We start from the raw sequence: 27807 nt of genomic DNA, 5'->3' as shown, positions 1-27807 counted from the left end.
TCAAGATGTTCTTTGCTCAGCGAGCTGCTGAATGAACTGGCAGTTTGCTAAAATCTGCAGGCCACCCCGACTCCTCCAGCAGATTCCTAAGAAGTCTGCAGAGGCCAGGCTGGGCCACTGCTGACAGAAAATTAAAAGCAAGGTCAAAAAATTCAATTGGAGGTGCAACGTATTCAGCGAGGTTCCCTAACGTGATTTCTTTTCCTAGTGGGGGAAAGAAGAGGTCTGGGCATTAAAGTGACCTTTAACCATTAAAGCAGTTTATAACTATAATAAAATGGGGGTGGGACGGGGGAGAGCAGAGACTGAAAACAATTTAAATGCCTTCCCAAGAATAAATGGTTAAATAAAGGTTATAGAACATTCTCGTGCGGGAGAATAACAGGCCTCTGTGAAAAGAATGAGAAGGATACGTGTGTTCCAGCAGAGATGGGCCTCCATGATATATTAAGGGAACAGGGCAATGTGTAGAAAAGCTTAGTTCGTGCAATCCTGTTTTTGACAAGGCATGACTCTGCGTCTGAGCAGAAAGATCTGGAAGCCTGCACAACAAACAGTGCTCACTGGCTCTCCCTGGGAAAAAGACTCAGGGTGATGGCAAAGATGGGCTTTCTTTTCTGTTACTGTTACATGTTCCTATGTTGTTTGAATTTTTTTTTTTTTTTTAATTTAAACCTTACTCTTTTCTGTGTGTTTTTTTTTAACTTATTTTGTATTGGGATGTAGATGATTAAGAATGTTGTGATAGTTTTCAGTGAACAACGAAGGGACTCGGCCATACAAATATGTATATCCATTCTCCCCCAAATTCCCCTCCACTTTTATAATAAATTTTGACAAACACTCCCCAGAAGAAAGCAGCATAGTAATGCAAATGTTAAGGAACTCTTCATTTGGACAAAGTTGCTTGTCGGGATCTATAGGCATTGATGTGGGGAAATTGACAGGTTTTATCCAATGATGAAAGCCATGGGTATGACAGGTTGGAAATGGAGTAAAGGGGTGGCCAACCAGGGGAAATGACATAATTGGGTTCATATATTTATAAAACTGCTCTAGAAGAGATATTTCCCACCAACACTGCCATTGCATCTGAGTAGAGAAGCAGGGGACAGGGGTGAGGGGAGCAGGAGGGAGCCAGTTTCTCATCTTTTCACAACACCCTTGATCTTTACCACAGGCAATGATACCAATCACCAAATGAATACAGGAGGCTTTTCAGGCTTGCAAGGCTGTCCTTGTGGTGACTTCCTCTGCTCATTTTCTCACAGTTGGCCATCCAATTTCCTTCCCATTCCTCAGCTAGGTACACCTATCCCAGGCAAGCAAGCTCCATGCCTCAGGAGGTGGCCTTTGGCCACTTCCAAATAGCTTGCCGGAGGAGTGGAAGATGTTGAGGATTACACTGCACAGAAATGGAGACATCTGGGTGCCTCTGGGCATGTCTTTCAAGCTAACCAAAAAAAAAAAAAAACAACCAGCCACCTTCCTGCTCCCTTCACATCCTGTTGCCTGAGAGTGTCCTTCCCATGACGCAGAGGCCCAGCCTCTCAGTTACACATGAAGACCTGGGGTCCAGCCCAGAGCAATCCCTCCCACTGGCTTCTCATTACTGCTTTAGGAAGTATCACTGTTAGCCCCATTTTCCAGATGCAAAAACTGGTAAGAAGACAAGTCACGTCCAGAGTCACGTAGCCCGTAAGTGGAGGAGGGGATCTGAACTCGTGTCTGCACTGATCGTTCCGTCTGGAGACAAGCCTGGGGCCACGGAGAAGGGGACCCAGACACGGCCATGATGGTATCGCAAAGGCTTTCAAAACTGGCAAAAGTCAAGGAGGAAATAAATGCTGAGGGCTTACATCATCCTCCTAAAAGAGATTTACCGCCGGGCCCCTGACCTCTGTCCCATGATAAATGGCCATGGCAGTAAGATAAACAGACTGAGCACATAGCAGGTCGACTTTGCTGCTAAAATGGGAACACATCCTAACATTCCTGAGGCACAGAGTCCAAGTGCAGGGCCAGTGAGTGACACGTTAAATACCCAAAACATCACCCAACTGCAGCTGCCGCCGTTGCTAGAGACACACATCCTACTGTCAAATGTCTTCATCACCAGTTCTTCATCTAAAGAGTCCCACTCTTGGGTCAGAATCTGCTTCCTGCCTTAGCAAGAACACCAGCTTTGCCTGTACTTGGCTCTGAGGCATATCTGTCCCACAAGTCACATTCAGAAACCTGGCTCTGTCTTCTGACCACCTGGGTCATTTTCAGTTCAGTTCAGTCACATCCGACTATTTACAACCCCATGGACTGCAGCATGCCAGGCCTCCCTGTCCATCACCAACTCCCAGAGCTTGCTCAAACTCATGTCCATGGAGTCGGTGATGCCATCCAACCATCTCATCCTCTGTTGTCCCCTTCTCCTCCCGCCTTTAATCTTTCCCAGCATCTGGGTCTTTTCCAATGAGTCAGTTCTTTGCATCAAGTGGCCAAAGTATTGGAGCTTCAGCATCACTCCTTCCAGTGAATATTCAGGACTGATTTCCTTTATGATGGATTGGTTTGATCTTCTTGCAGTCCAAGGGACTCTCAAGAGTCTTCTCCAACACCACAGTTCAAAAGCATCAATTCTTTAGTGTGCAGCTTTCTTTATGGTCCAACTCTCACATCCATACATGACTACTGGAAAAACCATAGCTTTCACTAGATGGACCTTTGTCGGCAAAGTAATGTCTCTGCTTTTTAACATGCTGTCTAGGTTGGTCATAGCTTTTCTTCCAAGAAGCAAAAGTCTTTTCATTTCATGGCTGCAGTCACCATCTGCAATGATTTTGGAGCCCAGGAAAATAAAGTCTGTCACTGTTTCCATTGTTTCCCCATTTATTTGCCATGAAATGATGTGACTGGATGCCATGATCTTCGTTTTTTGAATGCTGAGTTTTAAGCCAACTTTTACACTCTCCTCTTTCACTTCCATCAAGAGGTTATTTAGTTTCTCTTTGCTTCCTGCCATAAGGGTGTTATCATCTGTATATCTGAGGCTACTGATATTTCTCCCAGCAATCATGATTCCAGCTTGTGCTTCATCCAGCCTGGCATTTCACATGATGTACTCTGCATATAAGTTAAATAAGCAGGGTGACAATATACAGCCTTGACATACTCCTTTCCCAATTTGGAACCAGTCTGTTGTTCCATGTCAGGTTCTAACTGTTGCTTCTTGACCTGCATACAGACTTCTCAGGAGGCAGGTAAGGCAGTCTGGTATTCCCATCTCTTTCAGAATTTTCCAGTTTATTGTTATCCACACAATCAAAGGCTTTAGTGTAGTCCATGAAGCAGAAGTAGATGTTTTTCTGGGCCATTTACTAGTCTTTCCCCCACCCCCTCTTACACAACCTTTTTCTCTTTAGTCAAATGAATGAAAGGAGTGGATGATGCACTAGTTGTTTTTTTGTTTAAACTACCTGTGGAAATAGGCACATAACTGTTACAACTTTAAATGTAAGTTGCATAACACCTGAAAACATCTTGAGTACCACAAGCACCACAACTTAGAAATGAGTGCACTGGACACTAACCGGTTTTCTAAGACAAAAGGCTTTCTGTGGTCAAATAAGCTGAAGACATATGGAACTGAACAATTTTAAACTGCAGCAGGACTTCTCAGAGCCTTTAATAGCCAAATGTACCTGGATAATCTCCAAGAGAACACTAGGATGTCACTCAGTATTTTCCCAACTTTATGTGACTAGATAACTTTTTAAATACTATCCTAAAGGACACTATTAGTCTCCAGAAGATATTTTGGAACGTCTACATTAAACTGCCTACAGATCTCTATAAATACTTCTCCTAAATCCTCCCATAGGCTAGGAAATTATGTTTTAAGAAACTGGTAGGTGGGGGGGTGAAGGAGACAGACAAGAGACACAAAAAGAAAACAGGAAATAAGTTAAAAAGGCTGTCTTTAATCTACAACTGTTGTGGTGGCAGTAATTAAGAAACTAGAATCTTGTGACTTGGAAGCCACCAGTTTCACAGATAAAGGCTAGGTCTCAAAAGGTCGGTTCTCATTGATAGTGTCAAAGGGGAGCACACTCCTTAACCACAGTGTTTATGAAATTCTGGCCAAAACCCACTCACTTAAAAACCACACTAAGAAACATCTTACTGATCTGTGAAAACTAATTCTTAAACAGAGACAAGCCAGACTCCTTCTGCCTGGGTTTGCCTCAGAGCTTCTAATGTCAAAATCCTTCAGACAATGCATTGTCAAGCATGAAGCGTCAGAGACTGAACCCAGCAATTTGGACTGGGAGAAATGGGGGGTGGGATGGGGGCTGTCATCCTGATGTGAGCAAGAGGAATATTAAATTATGTGATCTGGGGAAATCTCCAGAACCTCCACCCAAATTCCACTTAGCTCTCAATGTTCTATACAGGGGAGTTGGGAGAACTTAAGGAAAAGTTAACAAAGATATTTGTGAAATAACTGAACCAAACCCAAGTAGCATTCCTAGTTGCTACCGAGGAATGAAATACTCATAAGCATAATAACAGCAACTAGCCACACAGTGTGGGTGCTAATTAAATCCACTCTCTGTGTAGTTCAGGATCCAAATCTGAGGTTTACCCAACTGTAATAAAGCGTCCTAGGGTCAGAACCCGACTCTGTCTGCAGCATCAATGTGATCCTGGCACTCAGTAGGATGCCAGGAAAAAGAAGGTATCTTCTTTTCTATCTTTTTTAGGAAAAAAAGCAACAACCACCCACTCATCATTAAATCAACCAGTCAACAACCCACTGACCCAAGCACTACAACCACTCCCCACAGCAGATTCTGACTCAACGGCAGAAGTCACCCTGGGGCCCTTTAGTGAGATAGGTCAAGAGCTCTGTGACCTCAACTAGGTATGGTCTACAAGCTTGAAGAAGTCAAAAGTCAGACCTTTCACCCTTCATCTTCCCAAAAAAGATTTTTGGGGGTTTACGTCCCTCAGTGGGGATTTGAGGCAGGAGACAGATGACCCCCCCCATCCCCACCCCACAGGATAAAGCAATTGGAGATTCATTCCCTATTGCCCAAAACTCCAAGATAAGAAGAGCAGGACAATTAAGGGAGAAGGCTGGGCCCAACCCAGACCACATATTTCTCGTTCTTGAAGTCAGGAGACCTCCCTGACCACACATGCGCAGAAAGGCTCCTGGGAGGCCAAAGGGGAGTTATGTCAAGGAACGTTCTACCCAGAAGCCTGTTCAGTAAAATCCGTCTTGGCTAAGAGATAACTGCACACATGTGGGAGGGTTCTGAGATATCCCAAACATGGACTGTGAACCAAGCAAATAAAAATGACTGGCCAAAAGAAACTGGAAGAAATACCCCATAAATTAATTCAGACCACTACAAGGGCGCAGCTCAGGGACTCTCCCTCTGAATCTGCCCACGTGTCTATCCACTCACACTGTATTTTTTTTCCTCTTAATAAATGCTTTGCTTCACTGCTTTCCGTCTTTGTGGAAATTCTTTTCTGCAAAGTCGAAGGCCAGGGCCCTTGTCACTGACCATTGACCAAGTAGACAGGATCTGGTGTTTTCACCACCATGACCTAGCCTCAGTCTGGCTGGGAACCCAAGCCCTGCTTCAAACCATCACAGGCTGAGGCCACCCGAGATCTTCACCAGCCAATCTGACCAGGCAACCAGTAATCAACAAATCTACTACACAACCAATTATCAAGCCCGACTGGATCCCCTTAACAACCCTCCCTCACCAAATCCCCTCTCTCCTCCAATACTGCTGGCCACCTCTGAATGCATCCCCAGCTCACCATCCATCAGCTAATATCAGGCCCACTTTACTGGCTACTTGATCTAAGCCCACATATCAAAACTCTACCCAAATCTTCCCACTGACCCTACCAGGGCTGCCTCACGGCCCTCAGGCACAGCTCCTTGTCAGGGATCTACAATTTGAAAGCTGGTAACAGGCAGATTGAGGGAATTGGTACTCCAAAATAAGAAAAGCAAAAGAAATTGAAATTAATAAATGTTTTATTAAATTCTTGAATGTAACATTATATATTCTTTAGCAATTGTTAACTTTGGCATTCACAGAAATTTCATTACACCTTTTTTCTCCAAATTTTTTGGCCACATCACAAAACATGTGGGATATTAGTCCTCCGACCAAGGATCAAATCCACACCAGTGGAAGCATGGAGTCTTAACCACTGGACTGCCAGGGAAGTCCTAAATTTCACTACATTTTGAAAATGAGTTATAGGTTAGTTTTCTCATATCCCAAGAATCACCAAATATGTATCATGACTGCTGAAACATCAGTCAGTAGTAACATAAAGAAGTATTCATAGCCAAATAATATAACAAAGCACAGATATAAGCAGAGGTAAAACTATTTTCTTTTACGTTTCAAATTACTATACAACATTACACATAAATATATTGTTTTTGCAAAGTGAGAGACGGGTGTGTTTTATTATAGTTGATAAGATGGGCTCAGGGCCAAAATTCTCAAAACATCCCAGCAACTCTGGACACAGTCCAAATTCCTCTGCAAGGTCTCAGGCCCCTTGCAGCAGGTCCCTGCCTGGCTCCCCACTAGCCCTCACCCCACGCCTCCATACGTCCTCCTCCCTGCCCCAGCGGCTGGGCCAGCAGCCACCTTGCACATCCTTCCAGATCTTTGCACAGGCTGTCCCTCCGCAGGGAATGCCCTCCTCTCCCACCGTTCACTCCGTGGCTCTTTCTTAGCCACTGTTGTTCAAGGTTCAGTCTCCTCTGACACATTCCCTTTCCCTTTGGCATCACGCTTCATGATATATATCAAGAATATCCCAGACTTCCCAGGTGGTTCAGTGGTAAAGAATCCCCCTGCCAATGCAGGAGACAGAGGTTCGATCCTAGATCCGGGAAGATCCTACATGCCGTGGAGCAGCTAAGTCCGTGAGCCACAACTACTGAGTCCACGCTCTAGAGCCCATGAAGCCCAAGCACCTAGAACCTGTGCTTTGCAATGAGAGAAGCCAGCACAGCACAAAGAAAAGACGTCCCTGCTCACCCCAATTAGAGAAAGCCAGCACAGAGTAACGAAGACCCAGTGCAGCCAAAAAAGTAAAAAAATATTCTCTCACAAACGAGAGAGAAGTGGAACTAGAATGAAGTGTCCAAGACATTTAGCAAGATAAGCCACCATCCTCAACTGGCCTCTAACTTCCCGTGACTGATGGCCTAAGTCAGGGGCTCTTGCAGGGGAAGGTGGGGTAGCTGGGGTTGGGGCGGGAGAAGGTCATGAACTAGAATAGGAGAAAATGTTTAATCTTTGTGTTCAGTAACCTCTGACTACAATGTAGCAAGTCTTTTCTATATGAATGTAGACCATAAAACACAGGTGTATTATTAGAAGCACCTGTGGTTCTGCCACCAACGAAATCAGTCTGTTCCCATCATATTACAGTGTTAGCAATATCTCAAAATATCCTCTGTACTGAACACTATGTCCAAATTATGATAGCCATTAGACTTGCTCCTAGATTTTGTTACTAAACATTTCAATACAGATGTGCATTTATTACTAGGTCCAAAATTTATTTCTGGCAACTGTATTTCAACATAGCTGGTTTCCTTTGTAACCCCATGTATATTATCTGATGCATAAAGAAAAAGTGCAGTCTTCAGAGAGTCACAGGAGTCTAAGACACACTAAGGCAAGAATCCTGGCTCCAATTAATAATTTTTAGAACCAGAAGTTAGAGGACTTCAGTGACGGACGTTTTGTTAAACGGACCACAGATCAGTGGAACATTATCTGCCAGGGCAAGGCCTCATTTGTCTCTCATGGGGACACTTGGAGGTCACTATGAATGGGTGTCCTCACCAACATGGCCCACCTACCAACACCCTAGGTATCCTCTCAGGCCATAGATACAGCCATTTATGTTACTTTCAGCCTGGACAGCTTCTATTGTTCCCCTGGGTCTATAATAGGGAACCTGAAAACTTTTTCTGTTAAAGGGCCAGAGATGCTTGCTCCTTGGAAGAAAAGCTATGACAAACCTAGACAACATATTAAAAAACAGAGATATCACTGTGCCAACAAAGATTAGTATAGTCAAAGCTATGGTTTTCCCAGTAGTCATGTATGGATGTGAGAGTTGAACCATAAAGAAGGCTGAGTGTCAAAAAATTGATGCTTTTGAACTGTGGTGTTGGAGAAGTCCCTTGGACGGCAAGGAGATCCAACCAGTTAATCCTAAAGAAAATCAGTCCTGAGTGTTCATTGGAAGGACTGATGTTGAAGCTGAAACTCCAACACTTTGGCCACCTGACGCGAAGAGCTGATTCACTGGAAAAGACCCTGATGCTGGGAAAGGTTGAAGACAAAAGGAGGAGGAGGGTGGCAGAGGATGAGATGGTGAGATAGCATCACTGAGTCAATGGACATGAATTTCAGCAAACTCCAGGAAACAGTAGAGGACAGAGGAGCCTGGTGTGGTACCATCCATGGGGTTGCAAAGAATCAGACACAACCTAGCAACTGAACACCAAGTTTTAGGTTTGACTGGCCATAACGCCTCTATTGGAATTATTCGAAACTACTGCCTGAGTGAGAAAGTGGAGACAACATGCAGGAATGGGTGCGGTCTGTGCGCCAATAAAATTTTACAAGAACAGGCAGAGGGCCAAATTTGGCCCCACAGACCATAGTCCAAACTACAGCACCACTACTAACAGCAGAATTGTTCAGAAGAACTTTCTGCCATGATGGAAATGCTTTACATGTGTACCTTCTAATACAGTAGCCACAAGCCACACAGGACTATTGAGCACTTGAAATGTGGTTAGTGTGACTGAAGTGTTCAACTGTACATTTTATTTAATTTGTTAATTTCAATTTAACCACCCATAAGTGGCTGGCAGGTAGCACATGTCTAGACAGTCCTATCCAAGACCTTTTCCACCCTTTAGAGGTTCTTCACAACCTGGCCAATGGCACAACAGATGGTCCATCCCAGCCTCAGCAAGTCCGAAGCACTGAGGCCGGAGGCTGATTCCAGACGCTCTCACATTCCACACTCCCCACACTCTGCCAGAGCAGTTCTGCAGCTCAGAATACCCTGTCTCTTGACTCTGCCCCTTCCAATGCCTCCTTTGCCTCAGGCCTTCCTAGACAACCCAGATGAAATTTACTGCTCTCTGGGAGGCACTGTGAGAAGCCGTGTCCTATAAAACCTGCCACAGCAACTTGGGCGCATTCTCTGGCTGTTTTTCTTCTCTGTGAGATATTTGAAGATAAGGCCATATCCCTAGCACAGGGCCTTTAAAATTAAAAAGAAAGCACTAAGTTTGTGAAATGAACAAACTGTAATTAGAGCTGAGTACCTAACACAAGCTGTCATTTAAAAACTTCTTTCTGGGGAAATTTTCTGGCTGTTTAGTGGTTAGGACTTCATGCTTTCACTGCTGCAGGTCCAGGTTCGATCCACGGTCACAAAACTAAGATCCCACAAGCCAAAAAAAAAAAAAATACTTCTTTTGGAAATTAAAAGATTTACCAGATGAATTTCAGATCTACAAGTACAGAGGGATATGACCACTTGGGTTAACATCCCATTCAACTACCACCACAAGATCTTACCCTCCCAAGCCTCAATTTTCCTCCTCTGTAAAATGGGTTGACAGTGTCTAGACCTGGGAGAAACAGAGAACACTTAACTCCCACTCATTCTTGGCATCAGTGCTGAGAGACATAAACAGCAGTGTCCTGGGAGACACAAATGCCTGCCCCCCACTCCATGAACACAGGGAATGGGGAATGGAGGAGGCAAACAAACTAGACTTGGCAGGATGAAAAGTGCAAAAGCAGCAGGATGAACACGGGATTCCTGAACCAGCCTTCCATACAGTCTATCTCAGGGCAGGCAGGGCACAGAGTTACACAACAGCTGCACTTCCTCATATCCTCTGAGCACTCTGGCCACACCAGCTCTGAAGTCACTTGGTGGGGGGGGGGGGTCACTGTGCACAGTAGACGTTCACCAGCCCACGAGCCACTAAGCTGCCCCAACTGCTGAGATGACAGCCTGCTCTCCCCATAAATGTCACGGCCACTGCCCACAGAACAGTCCAGAGGCTACAGCTTTTTGCAGCTTCTGGGGCTTCTCTGAACAGATAAGAAAATCCTGCCACTTGTTATCCTGGTTTTCTGACCCAAGGCCCTGTTTTCCCCTCTTACTCAGCTGTCTTACTCACCAGGCTGGGTGCCAAGTAGCTGGGCCATTGTTAAGAATCAAATCCACCCTCAGAGGGAGGAGGGGGGAGAGATCAGCCACCTCTGAGGGAATTCAAATGATTGGGACTGGGGCCCTTTTAAGTCTAGTTACAAAGAAAGGCTTTGAACTCTGGCAGCCTTGTTGGAAGAAGTTCTGAATTTGAAGGAATCCCAGTCATTTCATATGTTTGTACTGATTTTATATATATATATATATATATATATATATATATACACATACATATATATAAAGTGTTTTTTCCTGATCATCATCAAACTTCCCTAGTTATCAAATAGCGTGTTACAATCAATTCAAATTATATTCAAAGGGTGAGAAAAGAAGTCTCTCCCAGTGATCCCATCCCTCCAGGCAGCCCCCCAAGAGATCAGGGCTGCTCTATTGTTAACAATGGTCATGACCGTGGTCCCAATCAAGCTTGGCTAGTCCAACTTGTCTTTTTAACCCTCAACACTTCTCCTACTCACAGAAACCGTTTGAGTTTCGATCCAGAAAATACAATAATAATACAAAAGCACACTGCCCCTTCTCCAAAAGGAAATCAAATCTGCATTTCTTGGAGGTGGGGCCAGAATACCATTAATAGTTAAAGCTTTCCCGTTGGTTCTAAGGTCGCAGCCAGGGTTCAGAACCACGCAGCAGCCAGACCACACATGAATCCAATTACCCCAGAATCCCCACCCAGGAGGTCATCCCTCGTCCCTCTCTTTGACAGCGAATGAGCCTGAGTCAGACCCCAAGAGAAGTGAAGGAGGAAAGGGAAAAGAAAACAAGTGTGGCCTGGAGCCCCGTGCAGCCCTCGGCCATTGGGTCAAGCCTCCTTTCTCACAGACTTGTCTTAAAGTAATGAAACCAATTCTAAACAAAGAAAGGATGATTCTGCCAGTTCCTTGGAAGAATGATGCTGCAAAGAATCCGAAGGGTCCTCTTAGAACTGCATTGCAATTCTTTTTCTCTTTTAGAGAATACCCATGAATAATGGGTAAGACTTTTGGACAGCAAGGCGATTAAACCAGTCAACCCTAAAGGAAATCAACCCTGAAATATTGGAAGGACTGATGTTAAAGCTGAAGCTCCAATACTCTGGCCACCAGATGCAAAGAATCGACTCATTGGAAAAGACCCTGATGCTGGGAAAGATTGAGGGCAGGAGGAGAAGGGGATGACAGAGGATAAGATGGTTGGATGGCATCACTGGCCCAATGGACATCAGTTTAAGCAAACTCTGGGAGATAGTGAAGGACAGGGAAGCCTGGTGTGCTGCAGTCCATGGGATGGCAGAAAGTCAGACAGGACTGAATGACTGAACAACAACATTAATAATGAACTCTTGTATACAGGAGTAGAAGGGTGTTGCAAGCAAGCCAGTCGATCACTGGAGAGGCCTGGGGCACTCCCATTTTACACATGGGTCAGAGAGATGGCGAGGGTCCCAAATGATAAATGGCCAGGCTGTGACAAGGCATATTCAAAAGCTAACGTCTGACCAGGCCAAACTCTTTCAATGACATCCTCTAAAATACCCAGTCAACAAAAGCCATCCACAGAGTAAAAGCTCACAAAATACTGAGCATCTCGGCTACGGTATCGTGCCCACAAGAGGCACAAACATCGTGGTTTACAGATGCCAAACCAGAGGCTCCCAGAGGCTGTACTATTTGCCCAGCACACAGGGACACTGTCCCAGTGAGTGGTGGGGCCCCAGGGGGATGATGTGGAAGGAAAGAGGGGCCTGGGAGGATCCATCTCCGCCTCCCCGTTAAGTGAGCCAACCAGGAGACCCAGGGTCAATGCTTCCAAAGAAAGAACACCCACCCGTCATTTTCCGGAATGTTTTATGGGCGATTCCAGATAAAATGAAATGGCTATAGTTACCGCACTCAGGACTTGTTTGACAGCCCACTCATGCACAACAAATTACCCTTTTGAAAAAAAAAAAAAAATGGAAAGTTCACTCTATTTCAAGGTAAAAGGGAGTTTCGTGAGGAGTAAATCCTAAGGACTTGTCCCCCCTGCCTAAGCCCTCCACCACACACGCACACAGTAGATAGAGGGCAAGATGACAGAGATGGTGCGGGCCCAGGCGGAACCAAGTGTGCATATTTGAGAACTACTCTGAGCAATCTAATGAACAATTTCCACATCAGCCTCCCTTCCTCCCCAATTTATGGGCCCACTCAGAGCTGCAAAACAGTCCTGACACCCCCTTTGTAGCTCTTGGAGTGTTCGCTGAGAGCAGGCCAATTTTTCCAGGGCCTTGGGCCAACGGTGTAATCGCACGCCGCGTCAGAAGCTTCTGGTTGTTCTTCAGGATTCAGAAACCTGGCTGGGGGCTGCACATAGGCTGGGAGGCTCCATCAGGCTTCCTGTCGGAATAAATTCCTCTACACCCCACCTGTGAAACTCCATTTCCATTTATTACCAAAACTGGAGCTCTAGCTTTTCCAGCTGATGACATCACTGACAGGCTTCTGACAATGGCTCTGCGAGCTTAAACCTCCCGCTAATACCTAGCAAGAGCACATTCCTCATGAGTGAGGTCAGGTTAGCTAATTACTAATCTGGCCCCTACCCCGGCGCGCTAAACCACAGCCTAATGAGATGCCTCAGCAGATCTCTCCTAGGACACTCCTGAAGCTGCAAATAGCACCCTGCAGCAAACATGAAAACCCTGGGCATTTCTGAGCAGACAGCTGGACCTAGCCAGATTTTGCAAATAAAATACAGAACATCCAGTTACATGTGAATTCAGACAATCAACTGTTGACTGTGTGTCCTGTTCAATGACTTGTAACATGAGAGAACTGCTTGCCATTTTTGGAACATACTTCTACTAAACAGTTATTCACTGTTTATCTGAACTTCAAATATAATTGTTTTCTCTGGCAATCTTGGGGGACCACCACAGGGGACTTAACCCCTTCGTTTGACATCGGTTTCCTAAACTGTCAATTACACATTACAACAAATGTGTAAGTTGCTCTAACCCCCAAAATGTCAAACAGTGTGGGGGAAAAAAGGCACACATACCAAGGAGTTTTTAGGGAAAACAAAGGTTGGGGGTGGAATGGGGGCTGTTGAATTACCTATAGGTAAAAATTATTGCGAGCTTCCCCTGGTGGCTCACTGGCAGAGAACTTGCAAAGCAAGAGACTCGGGTTCCCCTGTAATGTTTTCCAGGTCCTTACCCCACCTTACCCCATCCCCTGGGGCTTCCCTGGTAGTTAGGCTGGTAAAGAATCTGCCTGCAATGCAGGAGACCCTGGATCAATTCCTGGGTCGGGAAGATTCCCTGGAAAAGGGATACCCACTCCAGTATTCTTGGGCTTCCCTGCTGGCTCAGATGGTAAAGAATCCACCTGTAATGGTGGAGACCTGGGTTCAATCCCTGGGCTGGGAAGATCCCCTGGGGAAGGGAATGGCAACCCACTCCAGTATTCTTGCCTGGAGAATCCCCATGGACAGAGGGGTCTGGCGGGCTACAATCCATGGGATCACAAAGAGTGGGACACAACTGAGTGACTAAGCATAGCACAGCACACCCCACCTTAAAGATGCCACAACTAGAAGCTGGATGATGCACTGTGAATGTGGTTCACGCCAGAAAATCATGGGCCTCCAGTCAAAGCAGCGACTGTCAGAAAACGTCCTGGTTCTACACAAAACAGTGGGTGGTGGGTGATCTGCCATCACACATGGGTTCCACAGATACTGAAGAAGTGATTGACACAGAGTGAAAAGCTCAGGTAATATCTGTGGAATGAATCTCCCTGATTAGGACATTATTTCCAGAATAATGGTGATTCTGAAAGTGGCCAGTGGTAATCCATTCACTTAACCTGCTGTCAGCTTAAGTATACCCAGCATAGAAGAGCATAAATATATATAACTTAAAGATCTCCTTTCTTAAATTAGCTCAGTAAACCAAAATGTTATACACAGAATCTGTTAATGTGGACCAATACTCGTTCGTTGAACAGTGAAAAATAAAATCAAGAACATATATACTTGAAAATATATACTTAACAGGTTTTAAGTGAAAATAGGATTTAAATCTCTTTTTTAAGGACCAGAAATCTGTTCAATCAACATGCATCCACTGAGTCATCAGCCCTGGGTCAAGCACTCCACACAGTCATCTCCCTTCATGTGTCCAACAACCCTAAGAGGCCAAGACCATCATCATCCCCATTTCACAGACTGAGGGAAACTGAGGTTCAGAAACTTGGTCATACTGCTGCTGAGATGTATGGCTGGAATTTCAGATAGCATCTTTCTGACAGTGGGCAGGGGGCAGGGGGTGTTTGAACACTCTCCAGCCCTAATCTTCCTACCTCCAGACCACACAGTGAAGGAGCTGCTCAAGGTTCTAGACTGATTAGAAAAACTGTCATGCACTCCAACCCAGCCCTCACGTGGAAATCCCTCCTCGGCAGCTTCTTAGGGACCGGGGGTCGGGGAAGGGCCAGACCTTCCTGAGACACTTTTCCAGTGGCTCCTATTCAAACACTCCCTTCCTGGCCACCCAACATTTTATTTCAGTTAAAAAAAAAAACAAAAAACAAAAAAACAGCTTGTAACATGTGAGAATCGCCTGTCCAGTACAGAAGAGTGACTTTCTGAAATCAGTGGGATATTTAAGAGTCCCAATAATAGTCCTAGCAAGCAACTGCAGGAGGTGCTAAAAAATTATTTTAGTGAATATTTAAAATATGCCATACTATCCCTGGCTGCAGGACGTAAATACTTCTCAAGGGAATCATAAAAATAGGACCGTAAAGCTTCCAAATTTGGGAAACTGTAAAAGCCAATGTTTACAGTACAAATGGGAATGAACCTGCCACTAGCTACATTTTAAAAAATAAAAATTACTCACACACCCATATAATTAATTGCTAATTACATAAGAGGCAATGTTGCCAGCTGGAGATTATAACCCAAGATGGTTTTATCCCCGCCCCCCTAACAAGAAGCTGATTAATGGGTGAAAACTGTTGGGGACCAAGATATTCATGCAGTCTCAAAGATCACTTGTTGCTTACAACAGGAGGAAGGTACTATTTCAATGGAGAGCTGGCAAACACCATTTCAATCAAGAGACGGCAGTGAGCATCACAAATCATAGGACAAACTGATGCAATGTGCCTCTTGGCATGATGCAAGGGAAAGCGCCCATGACCTTGGGAAGTGCACTTGCCACAAATGTTGAACTTGAATTTAGTCCTGAGGAAACAGTCAAATCTAAAATACGGAACATTCCACAGCCTCGGTTCTCCCAGTGTGGTGTGCAGGCAGGCAGCATTGGCAGCACCTGGAAGCTTACTGGCAATGCTAACGCCTAGGCCCCTCCGTGTCTTCCAGAACCAGAGTGTGTGCCTCACCAAGACACCCTCCAACTCTGTCATCCTCACGCACATAACATTTAAGAAGCACCAGTTCTACAAGACAAGTGGCCCAACTTCTTCCAAAATGGCAATGTCGAGGCAAAAAAAAAAAAATTTTTTTTAAAAGATGGGGGCTGTTCTAAATTAAAGAAAAGGCTGAAGTAACTTTGAAACCAAATTCAACTGAATAATCTTCATCTGGTTCCTGGGTTTTTTTAATTGACCATAAAGGACACATGGGATTTTATGTGAGGTATTATTATTGTATCAGAGCTAACTTCTTGGGTATGCAGTGACTTTGTGGTTAGGAAACGTGACCTATATCTTAGAGACACCTACTGAAGTATGTGGGAGTGAAGGGTCATGATCTAGGCACTCTCAAAGGGTTCCATAAAAACTAGGTCTGTGATGTGGACCCTTAGAGAGAGTGACAAAAGTATGTAAATGTAGAAAGACATTAACAAGTGGAGACTCCAGGAGAAATTTACATGGGAGTGCACTATACTGTTCTTTCATATCGTCTGCAGGGTTGAAAGTTTCCAATGAATTTGGGTAGGGCAAGAAAAATTACGTTATTGCTAAAATTAAAAATGTTTAAACAAGTCAAGTATTTGGAAAATAAACATAAGGAAAAAGTTCGTTACAACCCTGACTTTTGAGCATCTGTGTTAATTAACATGTATTAATTTTCTTGGCAATACAAGAAAGAGTACACTTTCTTCCAAAGACCAACTTTTCTCCCAGGTGTCAAAATATTTAAGAACAGTATCAATAGCAACTGCTTAGATTTAGGGAAGCTAAGAAAGTCTCTCATTTCATCTCCAAATGTAGAGACTGGTTTCTCAGGAAAAAGCTTACCAGGCAAAGGAAAAATAAATTTGAAACCGCTCTAGCTTTATTTTCAAATTCAATCCCTATAAGTTCCATCATTTGGCCATAAAAAGGGACTGAAGCATAGATATAACATGGGTGAACCTTGAAAACATTTTGCTCAGTAAAAGAAGTCAATCACAAAAAGACCACATGTTGTATGATTCTACTGTATGAACGTACAGAATTGGCAAATCTACACAGAGAAACAAATCTGTGGCTGCCGGGGCCTCGGTGGAGGGAAGCATGGGGAGTGACTGCTAATGGGTTTCTTTGCAGGGTAGGGGGCAGAGATAAAAGTGTTCTAAAATTCTATACTGGTGATGATAGTACAATTCTGTGAACATACTGAAAATAATACAGTTTGAAGGGGTGAATTTTGTGACATTTGAATTATATCTCAGTAAAGCTGCTTTTTTTTTTTTTTCTTTAAATCCTATCCATTACTCCAGACTCTAAGTTCTGCCTCATCCTTCCCAGCAGAAGGCAGTTACAGGCAGGACCAAGAAAAAAGAAAAGAAAAAGTGTTAGTCATTTTGTCGTGTCTGGCTCTTTGTGACCCCATGGACTGTAAGTCCACCTGGCTCCTCTGTCCATGGGATTCTCCAGGCAAGAATACTGGAGAGGGTTCCCATGCCCTTCTCCAGGGCATCTCCCTACCCAGGGATCAAACCTGGGTCTCCTGTACTTCAGGCAGATTCTTTACCATCTGAGCCACCAGGGAAGCCTTAAATTTAAGACCTGACCAGGCAAGACTAAGACAAGCCAAATCCCAGAGGCCTGGGACCCGGTGGTCTGGGATCTAACCTAGCCACAATGCCCTGTGTGACCTTGAATACATCCTGTCCCTCTCTGAGCTAGCTCTTACCTTCCAGCCTGTAAACTCAAGATCTGACCAGGAAGCATTTCAAGGCGCTCCAAGCCGCTCTATGAGAACCAACTACAAGTTTTTCACCACTGTTTTACACAGCACAGCCAGTGAACTTTCACGGACTCAATAATAAAACTGCATTCAGTTCATCCAAGATCGAGTTTCAGGTACACAGAATTGCGTTACTTCCTTTAGATGACCTTGGGATTGGAGCATGGCATCTCTATTCATACTTAGTATCTGGGCTCAATTCAAAAGACATAAAGACAGAGGAGAAAAGTCATTTCCAACAATGAGCAAGGATTTTTATACAAGCTTCCCTCAACACATTTTCAGGATTTCATTTCAGCAGCACTGTTATGACCCTCCACCCCCAAGTGTTAATGCTGGAGGAAAAGGCCAGCCAATGACCTATGAATTCAGTAATTAGGGTTTTTCACACCTAGTAAAGGTCGGTTTGGCGAAGGGACAGCCCTTCACTCAGGCTCATCCCTACAAACTGATTTCTCATCTTCTAAGCAGCAGGAGCCAGACACTGCAGCCACAATGGACAAAACTCTCTGCAGGGCCAAAGGCAACACGCTGGAAGTAATCACTGCTGATTAGTGTTTGGGGAAATCCTTGGCCTAAGCACACACTTTGATTCAGTTTTTCCAGTCGAAGCCATCCCAAGTCATGCCGACTTGGGCCTGGAAGGAGGAAATTCCCATTCATGCCTCTCAGACGGTGCCGTCTCCTCGGCAGGAAGGAAGGGCCCATGTTGGAGCTGACAGGAGTACTCAGAGAGGTCCCGAGGTGCTGAGCCTGGGCGGTGCTTCCAGGCAGGAAGCAGGCGACCCTGTCGTTGGGCTGGAACTCCGTCCAATGAAGTCTAGCTTGGGAGACAGGCCCTTGACACTATTTATGTCAACAACTAGGATGCAGAGAGAAGGCTTCTCAACCAGATGAGAAGCATCTATCTGTCCCTCCTGGACCATCAGCCTACATCACATCTTCTCCTACACAGGCTCCACCCAGATTTGTCTTAAAGGGCCCCAGTCTCAATCTCCAGAGCTAAAGGAACTGGGGTGGGACCTCCAATATGAGCTGAATCACATTCTCCCTTGAGGTCTCTGCACATAGCTAGACTGCGTGAAATGGAAACAGTCAGGAGCCGTGGGGCAGTCGTGATGTGTGCAGGGCTCGTCTACAGAGAGAAGGAAACAAAAGAGACTCCAGGGAAACAGAAACCAGAGGCAGCCTCTGTGGCTTCCTGATTCCTGGTTCCAAGTTTTCCTGAGCCCCACCGCAGGACTGCCCCAGGTCTGTGAACCCACAGCTGTCTGTAAGGGTCACTGGTTGCTTCTGATGCTAGGCCTCAGGTGGGGTAGATGTGACAGGTGCCCCTAAGCACAGAAGTTGGTTCAGAGCTAGGCATATGTGACTAGAGGGGTCGTCAAATCCTGGGACTTTATGGGAGTCACAAGCAACAATCCTGTCTGCAGCTTTCATTCTCTCTCTTTTCTGGCTGGACTTGAATCCGGGAGGCCAAAAGCTATTCTGCCCCCACATGGAGCCCAAAAGGACCAAAAGAGATGAGAAAAACAAACCCTGTTGACTCTTTTGAAGCTGGGGACCCAGCCATGTTTGGGAGGAGCTCTACTATGGGACTTTTGAGTTCCTGGGCAAAGTGGCTTTTTTTTTTTTTTAAAGTAGCTTCATATGGGTTTCTACCACACACCACTAAAAAATAAAAAAAAACTTGATAAACTTTCCTAACAAAAGAACAGTTTTATCACTTTAACGGGCTCAAGTGAGTTTCTCGCACTTAAAAGAGTGGTGCCTGATACATCACGAGAATGACTTATCTGGTCTACACAGCTAAAGTGAGATGCACATTTTCTCAATATTACTCAACACTGCAGAGAAAATTCCGTGAAATTTCCCAATTCCGTTCCAGTCCATCAGAAGAACTGAAGAGAAGTCTAATGACCTTCATCAACAGAACAACATGATCCAATCCTCAGCCTTCTAGAATGAATTCCCTCCCAGCACCATGCTAGCTGCCATAAATATTCCCAGCATTCAATCACCTGTAGGGTAAGAACCTGAGAACTGCTTCATGGCATAAGATGAAAGAGAGGATAAACCTATAGACACGAAAGTTCCTACAAGGGGAACAAACCACAACAAAGACTAATGAGACACAATAATCAAACAGTGAATGCAAATCGGGAGTCCAAGAGTGTGAAAGAGGAGAGTAAGTTCTCTACAGCTGCATTTCCAGGCCAAATTTAGAAATCAAGCTGGGAAGGGTCAGAAACTGTTTAGAAGTCAAGAAGACGTGTTCAACCTCGGTGGCAGAAAACCCACAGAAACCAAACCCAGGCAGCTTTGCCAAGAATGCAAAATAGGCCTGCACCTGTCAGTCCCATGGAGGGTCAAGGAGAGAATGGGGTCAACTGGGAAACTGAAGAAATGAAATGCTTCACCTAACTGGCCACAGAAAGAATCTCAGGAATGCTAAAATCTCTAACCTCTCTAATGAGGTTCTCTGAAAAGAAAGCAGTGAAGGCATCCAGGGCAACGCAGCGGGGTGAGTCCCTTATGGGGCTTGGTTGACAGTGTGTGTGGCTGGGACCACCCAGCCGCTGACACTCCAGACAGGCTGTGAGGTCTCCTAAGGGAAGCCAGCAAAGACAGCCATGCATGGATTTGTGAGGTGGGTTTGTAAAGCGCAGCCCAGAGGATTCTGGACAATCACACTGCGGCTTCAGCCTCAGCTTGCTACAAGGAGGGTCCATGGATCCCAAGGCTGCAATCGAGGCTGCTTGGCAAAGGTTCAAGGCAGGTAATGTTTGTTTTCCAGCTGAAGACTGCCTGAGATACCAAAGCAGTGGGAGTGGATAAGCTCCCTGTTATTTGGAAACTAAGTTAGGAATGCAAAGGTTGGCTTAGACCTCATGGGCTTGCCCCATTGGTGGTGTGGTTTGGGCGGTGGGGAGGCTTGTTCAGGAAAAGCAAGGAGTCACACCCTACCGAAGCCTGCCAGCATCCCAGCCTGGATATGCTTTGGCTCAAAGACTAACCAGGCACCAGGGGCACTGAGCGGCCTGAGTCAGATGCACACAGCTGACAATTCATCTCTGGAGATCTTTGCTCACATGCCTTCTTGTTTTATAAATGACAATAATCTGTATGGCCTCTCTTCTGAAAACAAACAATACAACCTCACTCTGTTACAAGTAAAGTGATACTGAATCAAACTAAATTCTTTCCTCCACAAAGACATCACACAGAGCTCTGGTCTCCAGAGTTTCACAGACTTGGTGCTACTAGCCCAGGCTCAGTCACTTGCATACCAGAGGGGTGATCTTCATTGGAGCTTCAGGTTCCTCATCTGTAAAATGGGGGTTAACACTATTCCTCTGACTGTGTGCGAAGACTAAATGAGATGAGGCATAAAAAGCCACCAAGTACATACTAGGCACTCAGTCACTATGGTTAGTATTCAAGTCACATCCTACCTCACTTATAAAGCATAATGCTCAAGCTTTTTTTTTTCTTAAACAAGCATGTATCTATTTTGCAATCTAAAACAATGAAGATTTAGAGAGAAAAGGAAAAAATCAAATACACTCAACCTTCACCTATGAAGAGGATGGAGGGGGGCATATGTTTTAAAGAAGCTGTGCCCTGAGATCTAAGTCCCTCCCTCCCCATCAGGACTTGCATCCAGAGACGAGGAGGCTGCCCACCCTGCTGAAGGAGAAGGCCAAAGGCTCCAAAAGACTGAAAGGTAAACAGCTGTCAGGCTGCTGGTCAGAGGCCAGTTCCATGGGGGTGGAATGCAGCTGTTTACTCACACACCCCTCCAGATTCAGCGACTGTCCTATTGGTTTTTGCTCCCTGGGTCAGAGTGTGCTATTATCCAATAAACACTAATCCTACAGGCAAGCTGAAAGAAGAGGTCAGACATCCCAGCACAGCCTGGAGTTTTGCTGTGGCAGAGTCCCAAGGATCTGGCTCACTTCTGGAGCATCTCTTCACAATGTGAGATTCCACCTCCTCACTGGGAACATGTGAAGTGTTGAACAACTGAGGTCAAACCCGGAAGCTCCCCACCCACCAATAAAACACGGTATGGTACCATTCTGGGCAAAGAGAACAGGCAATAAACTGACTGGCATTCTTTCAAGGGCAAAACAGAGTGCTTCAGAATCCTTTGCAAGGAAAAGAAGCCCCAATATGTTTCCAAGAAGTCTGATAAGTTTCCAAGAAAGCCACTGTGGTTCTAGTTTGTTGCTCAGCAACTTGAATTACAGTAGAGGAAGTCTGGGAGCTTTCCAGGTGGCTCAGTGGTAAAGAATCCACCTGTCAGTGCAGGAGACACAGGTTTGATCCCTGGGTTGAGAAGATTCCCTGGAGAAGGAAATGGCCACCTGCTCCAGTATTCTTGCCTGGAGAATCCCACGGACAGAGGAGCCTGGTGAAATACAGTCCGTGGGGTCACAAAAGAGTCGGACGTGACTCAGTGACTAAACAACAACATAAGTCTAATAGGAAATATCCTACATGGGAAATCAAGGTGTGACGGTGGTAATCGAGTTCCACCCAGTCAGACTAGCTCAAGGCCTCTGGGCATCACTTTTCCCATCTATGAAATGGGGGTATCTGCATCATCAGGCCTTCCCTAGATGTAAATTACAAAGAACAGAGACCAAAGACATCATTTTCCATTAGAGTTGACTCAAAGGTGGAATCACATTTCTATCACTTTTTTTTTCATCTATCAAATCCTAATCTAACCAAGTCCTTCCTGTCAGTCTGGCTTGCGTCAGGCACTCAGTTGTACAATTCTTGCAAATCCATGGACTGTAGCACACCAGGCTCCTCTCTCTATCCATAGGATTTCCAAGGCAAGAATACTGGAGTGTGTTGCCATTTCCCTTCTCCAAGGGATCTTCCCGACTCAGGGGCTGAACCTGTATCTGCTGTGTCTTCTGCATGGCAGGCGGATTCTTGACCTGCTGAGCCAGCAGGGAGTCAGAGGCAGTGAACTACTGAAGTCACATATTATCCACTCACTGTTCTCATGATCCTTAAACAATTCTTACTTTTGCAGTAAACAAAGGCACTATATGGGAGGCTGGGGTTAGAGTATCAAATCGTCCAGCATCTCCGGAGATCTGTCTCCTCCGGGTGCTATGCTCCTGCTGAAACTCCATTTCCAAGAAAAGGCAGCTTTTCCCAAGAAGGGGCAGGACACATGACTGAGATGAAAACTGCTAGATTTGGGGTTGGTTCATGAAGAATCACCACACCCCAATTCTAGGCAGGTCTCGGGCTCAGAGTGTTAAACAAGCTCTTCAAAAATGTAGTAAAACTTGTTTCCATGGATTTTATTTTTGGAGTGACCTATCCTTTAAGGCAAGCGATAGTGGTTTTCTATTTACGATTGTGTTCTACAGTTTCCTTGTGAAATGAAAGAACGTAAAAATGAGTAGATGTAGGGAATTCCCTGGTGGTTCAGTGGTTAGGATCCTGAGCTTCCATTGCAGGGGCCATGGGTTTGATCCCTGGTCAGAAAACTAAGATCCCACACGCCTTCAGGTGTGATGAGGACAAAAACCAAACAAACAAAACAACAATAACAACAAAATGAGTGTATATTAAAAAAAAATGCAGAAAATAATCCTGGCTCTCTTAGCAGGCAGAAATCATGATGGTAATATAAGAAGATCAAAGGACTCTGAGGCTGGTCTGGTGGAGGGCTGTGGTCATAAACAGCATTGTGGCCATTTTATGAGACTTATCACAATTTGTGTGGACAGTGCTGTGGGAACACAAGAAGAAATGATTACCTCCACACGGGGGATTTGAAGACAGATTCTCTGAGGGAAGGGGCACCGGAACTGGTTCCTAAACTAAGAGGAGAAAAATGAGTGGGGACTTGTCTGGTGGTCCAGTGGCTAAGATGCCAAGTTCCCAAAGCAGGGAGCCTGGATTCAATCCCTAGTCTGAGAACTAGATCCCACATGCTGCAACTAAAACCTGATGCAGCCAAATAAATAAATAGTAAATAAAATAAATATTTTTTTAAAAAATGAGTGCTCAAACAGAAGAGGCCAAGGTTCGGGCTGTGAAGGACAGCATGCTGTCAGAGTAAGGCGCTCGGGGCAGCTGATGTGAAAACTTAGGCCATCACCAGCAGCCCACTGGGCACAATGGACTTTGTAGGCTCTTCACAGAGCAAAATTCAAGCCATTGTAGATGAAGCGGAGGTCAAGTTCAGGTAGTTTCCTGGAGACAATTAAGGACTAAATGGTTACCCGGAGCACCACACCGCTAAGGGACTCGAAAGTCAAGTCTGGGCTCATCAGGAAAGAACACTCTGGGCACCCAGCAGTGTCTGCCGAGAAGAGAGAAAAGTGCAGTCCACTAATTGCTGCCCCTGATTCTGGATCAGTGCTCAGAGCTTGCAGATGAGGAAACGGAGGCCCAAGGGCAGGGCTGACAGAGAGCACAGTCAGAAGAAGAACTAGGTGTGCCAACTCCGCGTTCTTCTCATTTTGTGCTCTGAAATCCCCTTTCATCTGAGTCAGAGCATGCAAAGCCACGGACTCATTATAAGGAACAGCAAATCTGCTCTTGGGTCTTGAGTCAATTAATTAAGAGGCTTAAATTTATGGGTCCAAAACAATTACACTTTGTAGCATAAGGGCCCTGGTGAGATCACCAGAGAGAAAAGGATGGTCTCATTTGAAAGTACATCATGGTAGAAAGTTAATCCCAATAAGACTCATTCCCAAGCTGCCGCCTCAGGTCACGTATGTTGTGCTGAGCCAGACATCACATGTGGTCAACACATCTGTCCAGTGACTAGGGTGGTCTCCTCTGGCTGGGGCTTTGATAAGGGAACAGTCTTGACTGTCCAATGAGGAATTCTCGAAGCTTCCACCTTACACCTAAAAGAACCTTCCAATCTGGAATAACACTCAAGATGACTGAGGCTGCCGGTCTGTCAGAAGTCCAAGCCCCAGAACCACAATCTTTTTTTCATTTTTAATTGGGAAGAGTCACCAAGGCTAAGCTACATTTTCCTCTCCTTCAATGAAGACTCTGGAAGGTAATCAAATCCCATATTCCTCACTCATTCCTTCTTTCAATTCTTCCCCTTAGAAAGGGGAGTAGGGTGCCTCTTGCAGCCATTTTATACCTTCTTGAGATAGCACTCTAACAAACCTGCAATACCGAGGGTCACAAATGATGTTAATTTTTAAAGGCATGAAAATTATGTCATTTAAAGCCAAACTTTATTTTATATCCGAGTCTAATTAACACCTTTTAATTATACAGATAATGTAAAAGAAACCTCAAGCACGCTACAATTTATGCTTTTTTTTTTTTTCCCCTATTTGATCTGCTTGTGAGGTGAAGAGGTAGTCTTGCTTCAAGGGGGGACAAAAGTGATCACTCTAAGTCACAGGCCACATAATACCACAGCCAATGATACCAGTTTCATGAAATGAAGGAGGTTTCTAAATAACAAAGAGCAACTTAAGGTAGCAATGATCCAGTATGAGAAACCCCTCTGAGCTCCTTTCTCCCAGATGTGGGGGAAGACAGGACATGTGATCTAGGTTAAGCCTATCCCAACAACTCTCTGGCCAGTGATTGGTTGATAAGAGGGCAGATGACATAGACTGGTCCAATCAGAGAGAACCTCATGGATTTCCTGAGACTTCCTGGACCAGGGCCTGCCTCTGGGAAGCATGGGTGTGGCTGTGGGGGCCAGGAACTGCTATACCAGCCTGTCCATGAGACAACAGAATCTTAGAGAACAGAGCCAAGGTTCTGACAATCCAGAAACCCCTAGCTCAAAATATACCTGCAGCCTGCCCCACTGCTGGACTTTCCAGCTGCAGGAGCCCATGAGCTTCCTTTTTGGATGAGCCAGGATTATTTGGGTTTCCTATGACATGGAACCATACACATCCTCACTGATATATTTGCTTTCAGTCTGTTTCTTCTGCTTCCTGGCTATGTGGCAAGTCACTAAACAGCTCAGTGCCTCAGTTTCCCCATCTGTAAAGAACAGATAATATGTACTTCATAGGGCTGTTAGAATTCATGAGATACTTGATGAAAAGCACCACTTAGCAGTCTCCAGCACACAGCAGATGTTAGTTCTCCTACCTCTCCTTGAATGATGGCTTTGAGACACTCTATTTCATCTTCAAGAAGCACCCACCACTTACACCATGGTATAAGGACTTCAGGGACTTTTCCCTATAAGTAAACTAGTTATAGAATCTGTTGACAGTGAGAATGAAAACCTTTGTGGTGGAGGACAGATAAATGAAAAGTGACTAAAGCCACAGCTGCCTTTACCAACTAGCTTAAAAAGTACTCTCTTTTATGGGGGAAAAAAATCACTTCTTGTGGCTAGGATGTGCAAGAACTGGAACTCTCATACACTGTTGGTAGAAACAGAAAATGGAAAACCTGGAAAACAGTTTGGCAGTTTCTTAAGAAGTTAAACATATACCTACCATATGATCCAATCATTCACTCAGGAAAAAAGGAAATATCTGTCCATATATAGACCTGTACAAAGTGCTCATAATAGCTTTATTTGGAAACAATCCAGACATCATTAACAGAACTACAGTATATGCATAAAGTGAAATACTGCTTAGCAATAAAAAGAAATGAACTGTTGACGCATGCAATACCAAGGATGAATTTCAGAATAATTACACTGGCTGAAAGGAGTTTGTGTGTGTGTGTGTATTTAAGTATATACTGTAGGGTTCCATTTATATAATATTCTAAAAATTGTAAACTGACCTCCTAACAGAAGGCAGATCAGTGACTGTGTGCAGATGGGAGGGAGGAATTACAGAGATGCAAGAAATTTTGGAGGCTGGAGAGGTATGTTCATTACCTTGGTTACGGTGGTGGCTTCACAATGTTTCACAATGTGGGTGTGTGTGTCTCAAAACATATCAAACTGTACACTTTTTTATACAGACACTCCGATAGAGACTCAGCAAGATTTCTTTCAGAGCAAAATAGGGAAAACATGGCACACGACTGATGTTTAGAAGTTGAGATTTTGCCCTTAGTTCAGTAGATACAGTCATTTCTATCACTTTTTAAAAACATTTGTATATATACATTGCAAAATGATCACCACAATAATTCTAGTTAACATCTGTCACCATACACAGCAACACAGTATTATCCACTATAGCTACCATGCTGCATCCCCAGGATATGCTTATTTTATAAGTGGAAGTTTGTAACTTTTGATCCTCCTCACTCATTTTGCCCACCCCTCAACACTGACCTCTGGCAGCTATCAATCTCTTCTCTGTATCTATGAGTTTGGTTTTTTATGTGTGTGCAAATAAGTGTGTTTTCTTTTAAGATTCCACATACAAATGAGATCAGATGCTATCTGACTTATTCAACCTCAAGGTTCATCCATGTTGCTGAAAATGGCAAGAATCCATTTTTTAGTGCTGAATATGTGATGTACATATATCACATTTTCTTTATTCATCTATTGTTAGACATTTAGGCTGTTTCCTTATCTTGGCTATTGTAAATAATCCTGCAGTGAACATCAGGTACATATTCCTTTTCTGAGTGTTCCTGCTATCTTGAGATAAATACTCAGAAGTGGAATTATTGGATCATAGGGTAGACCCCCTTTTAATGTTTTTGAGGAACTGTCATACTGTTTTCCTATAGTGGCTACAGTATCCAAGGGTTCCCTTATCCCACATCCTCACCAATACTTGCTATCTCTTCTGTTTTTAGATAATAGCCATTCTAACAGTTGTGAAGTGATAGCTTGTTGCTCCATTTCCCTTTCATCTTTTTTGGGTGCACCTTGGGGCACGTGGGATCTTAGTTCCCCGATCAGGGATGGAACCCATGCCCGCTGCAGTGGAAGTGGAGTCTTAACCACTGGACCACCAGGGAAGTCTGTCACTGTGGTTTAGATTTCCATTTCCCTGATTAGCGATGCCAAGCATGTTTTTACATACTCACTAGCTGTTTGTATGTGTTCTTTGGGAAAATGTCCATTCAAATCCTCTGGCACCATTGTCTGGGGTTTTCTGCTTTTGAGTTCTTTATATATTTTGGATATTAATTCCATATCAGATCTAGATTTTGCAAATATTTTTTCTTATTTGGTAGGTTGCCTTTCCATGTTGTTGATGGTTCCCTTTGTTATGCAGAAACTTAACAATTTGATGTATTTCCATTTGTTCATTTTTGCTTTTGTTGCCTTTGAATTGTACACTTTTAAACGTGTCATTTGTTATATGTTGGTTATAACTCAGTAAAGTAATCTTTTTTAAAGTTAAAAAT

At 44.4% G+C, this 27807-nt stretch overlaps 1 protein-coding gene and 1 long non-coding RNA gene across 6 annotated transcripts in view; one reads left to right on the top strand and one right to left on the bottom strand.

Moving 5' to 3' along the window:
• FLNB (filamin B) overlaps window positions 1-27807 on the bottom strand; it is a 136506-nt gene that overhangs the window by 87903 nt on the left and 20796 nt on the right. The gene's annotated exons all lie outside the window — the stretch shown is intronic.
• LOC122424830 lies at window positions 20156-21470 on the top strand. Its single transcript, XR_006264568.1, has 3 exons — window positions 20156-20269; window positions 21145-21217; window positions 21372-21470. It is a non-coding gene; the product is annotated as an uncharacterized LOC122424830 (long non-coding RNA).

The sequence above is a fragment of the Cervus canadensis genome, chromosome 22, assembly GCF_019320065.1.
Source record: "Cervus canadensis isolate Bull #8, Minnesota chromosome 22, ASM1932006v1, whole genome shotgun sequence".
NCBI lineage: Eukaryota > Metazoa > Chordata > Mammalia > Artiodactyla > Cervidae > Cervus > Cervus canadensis.
This window is presented reverse-complemented; position numbering and strand designations above follow the sequence as displayed.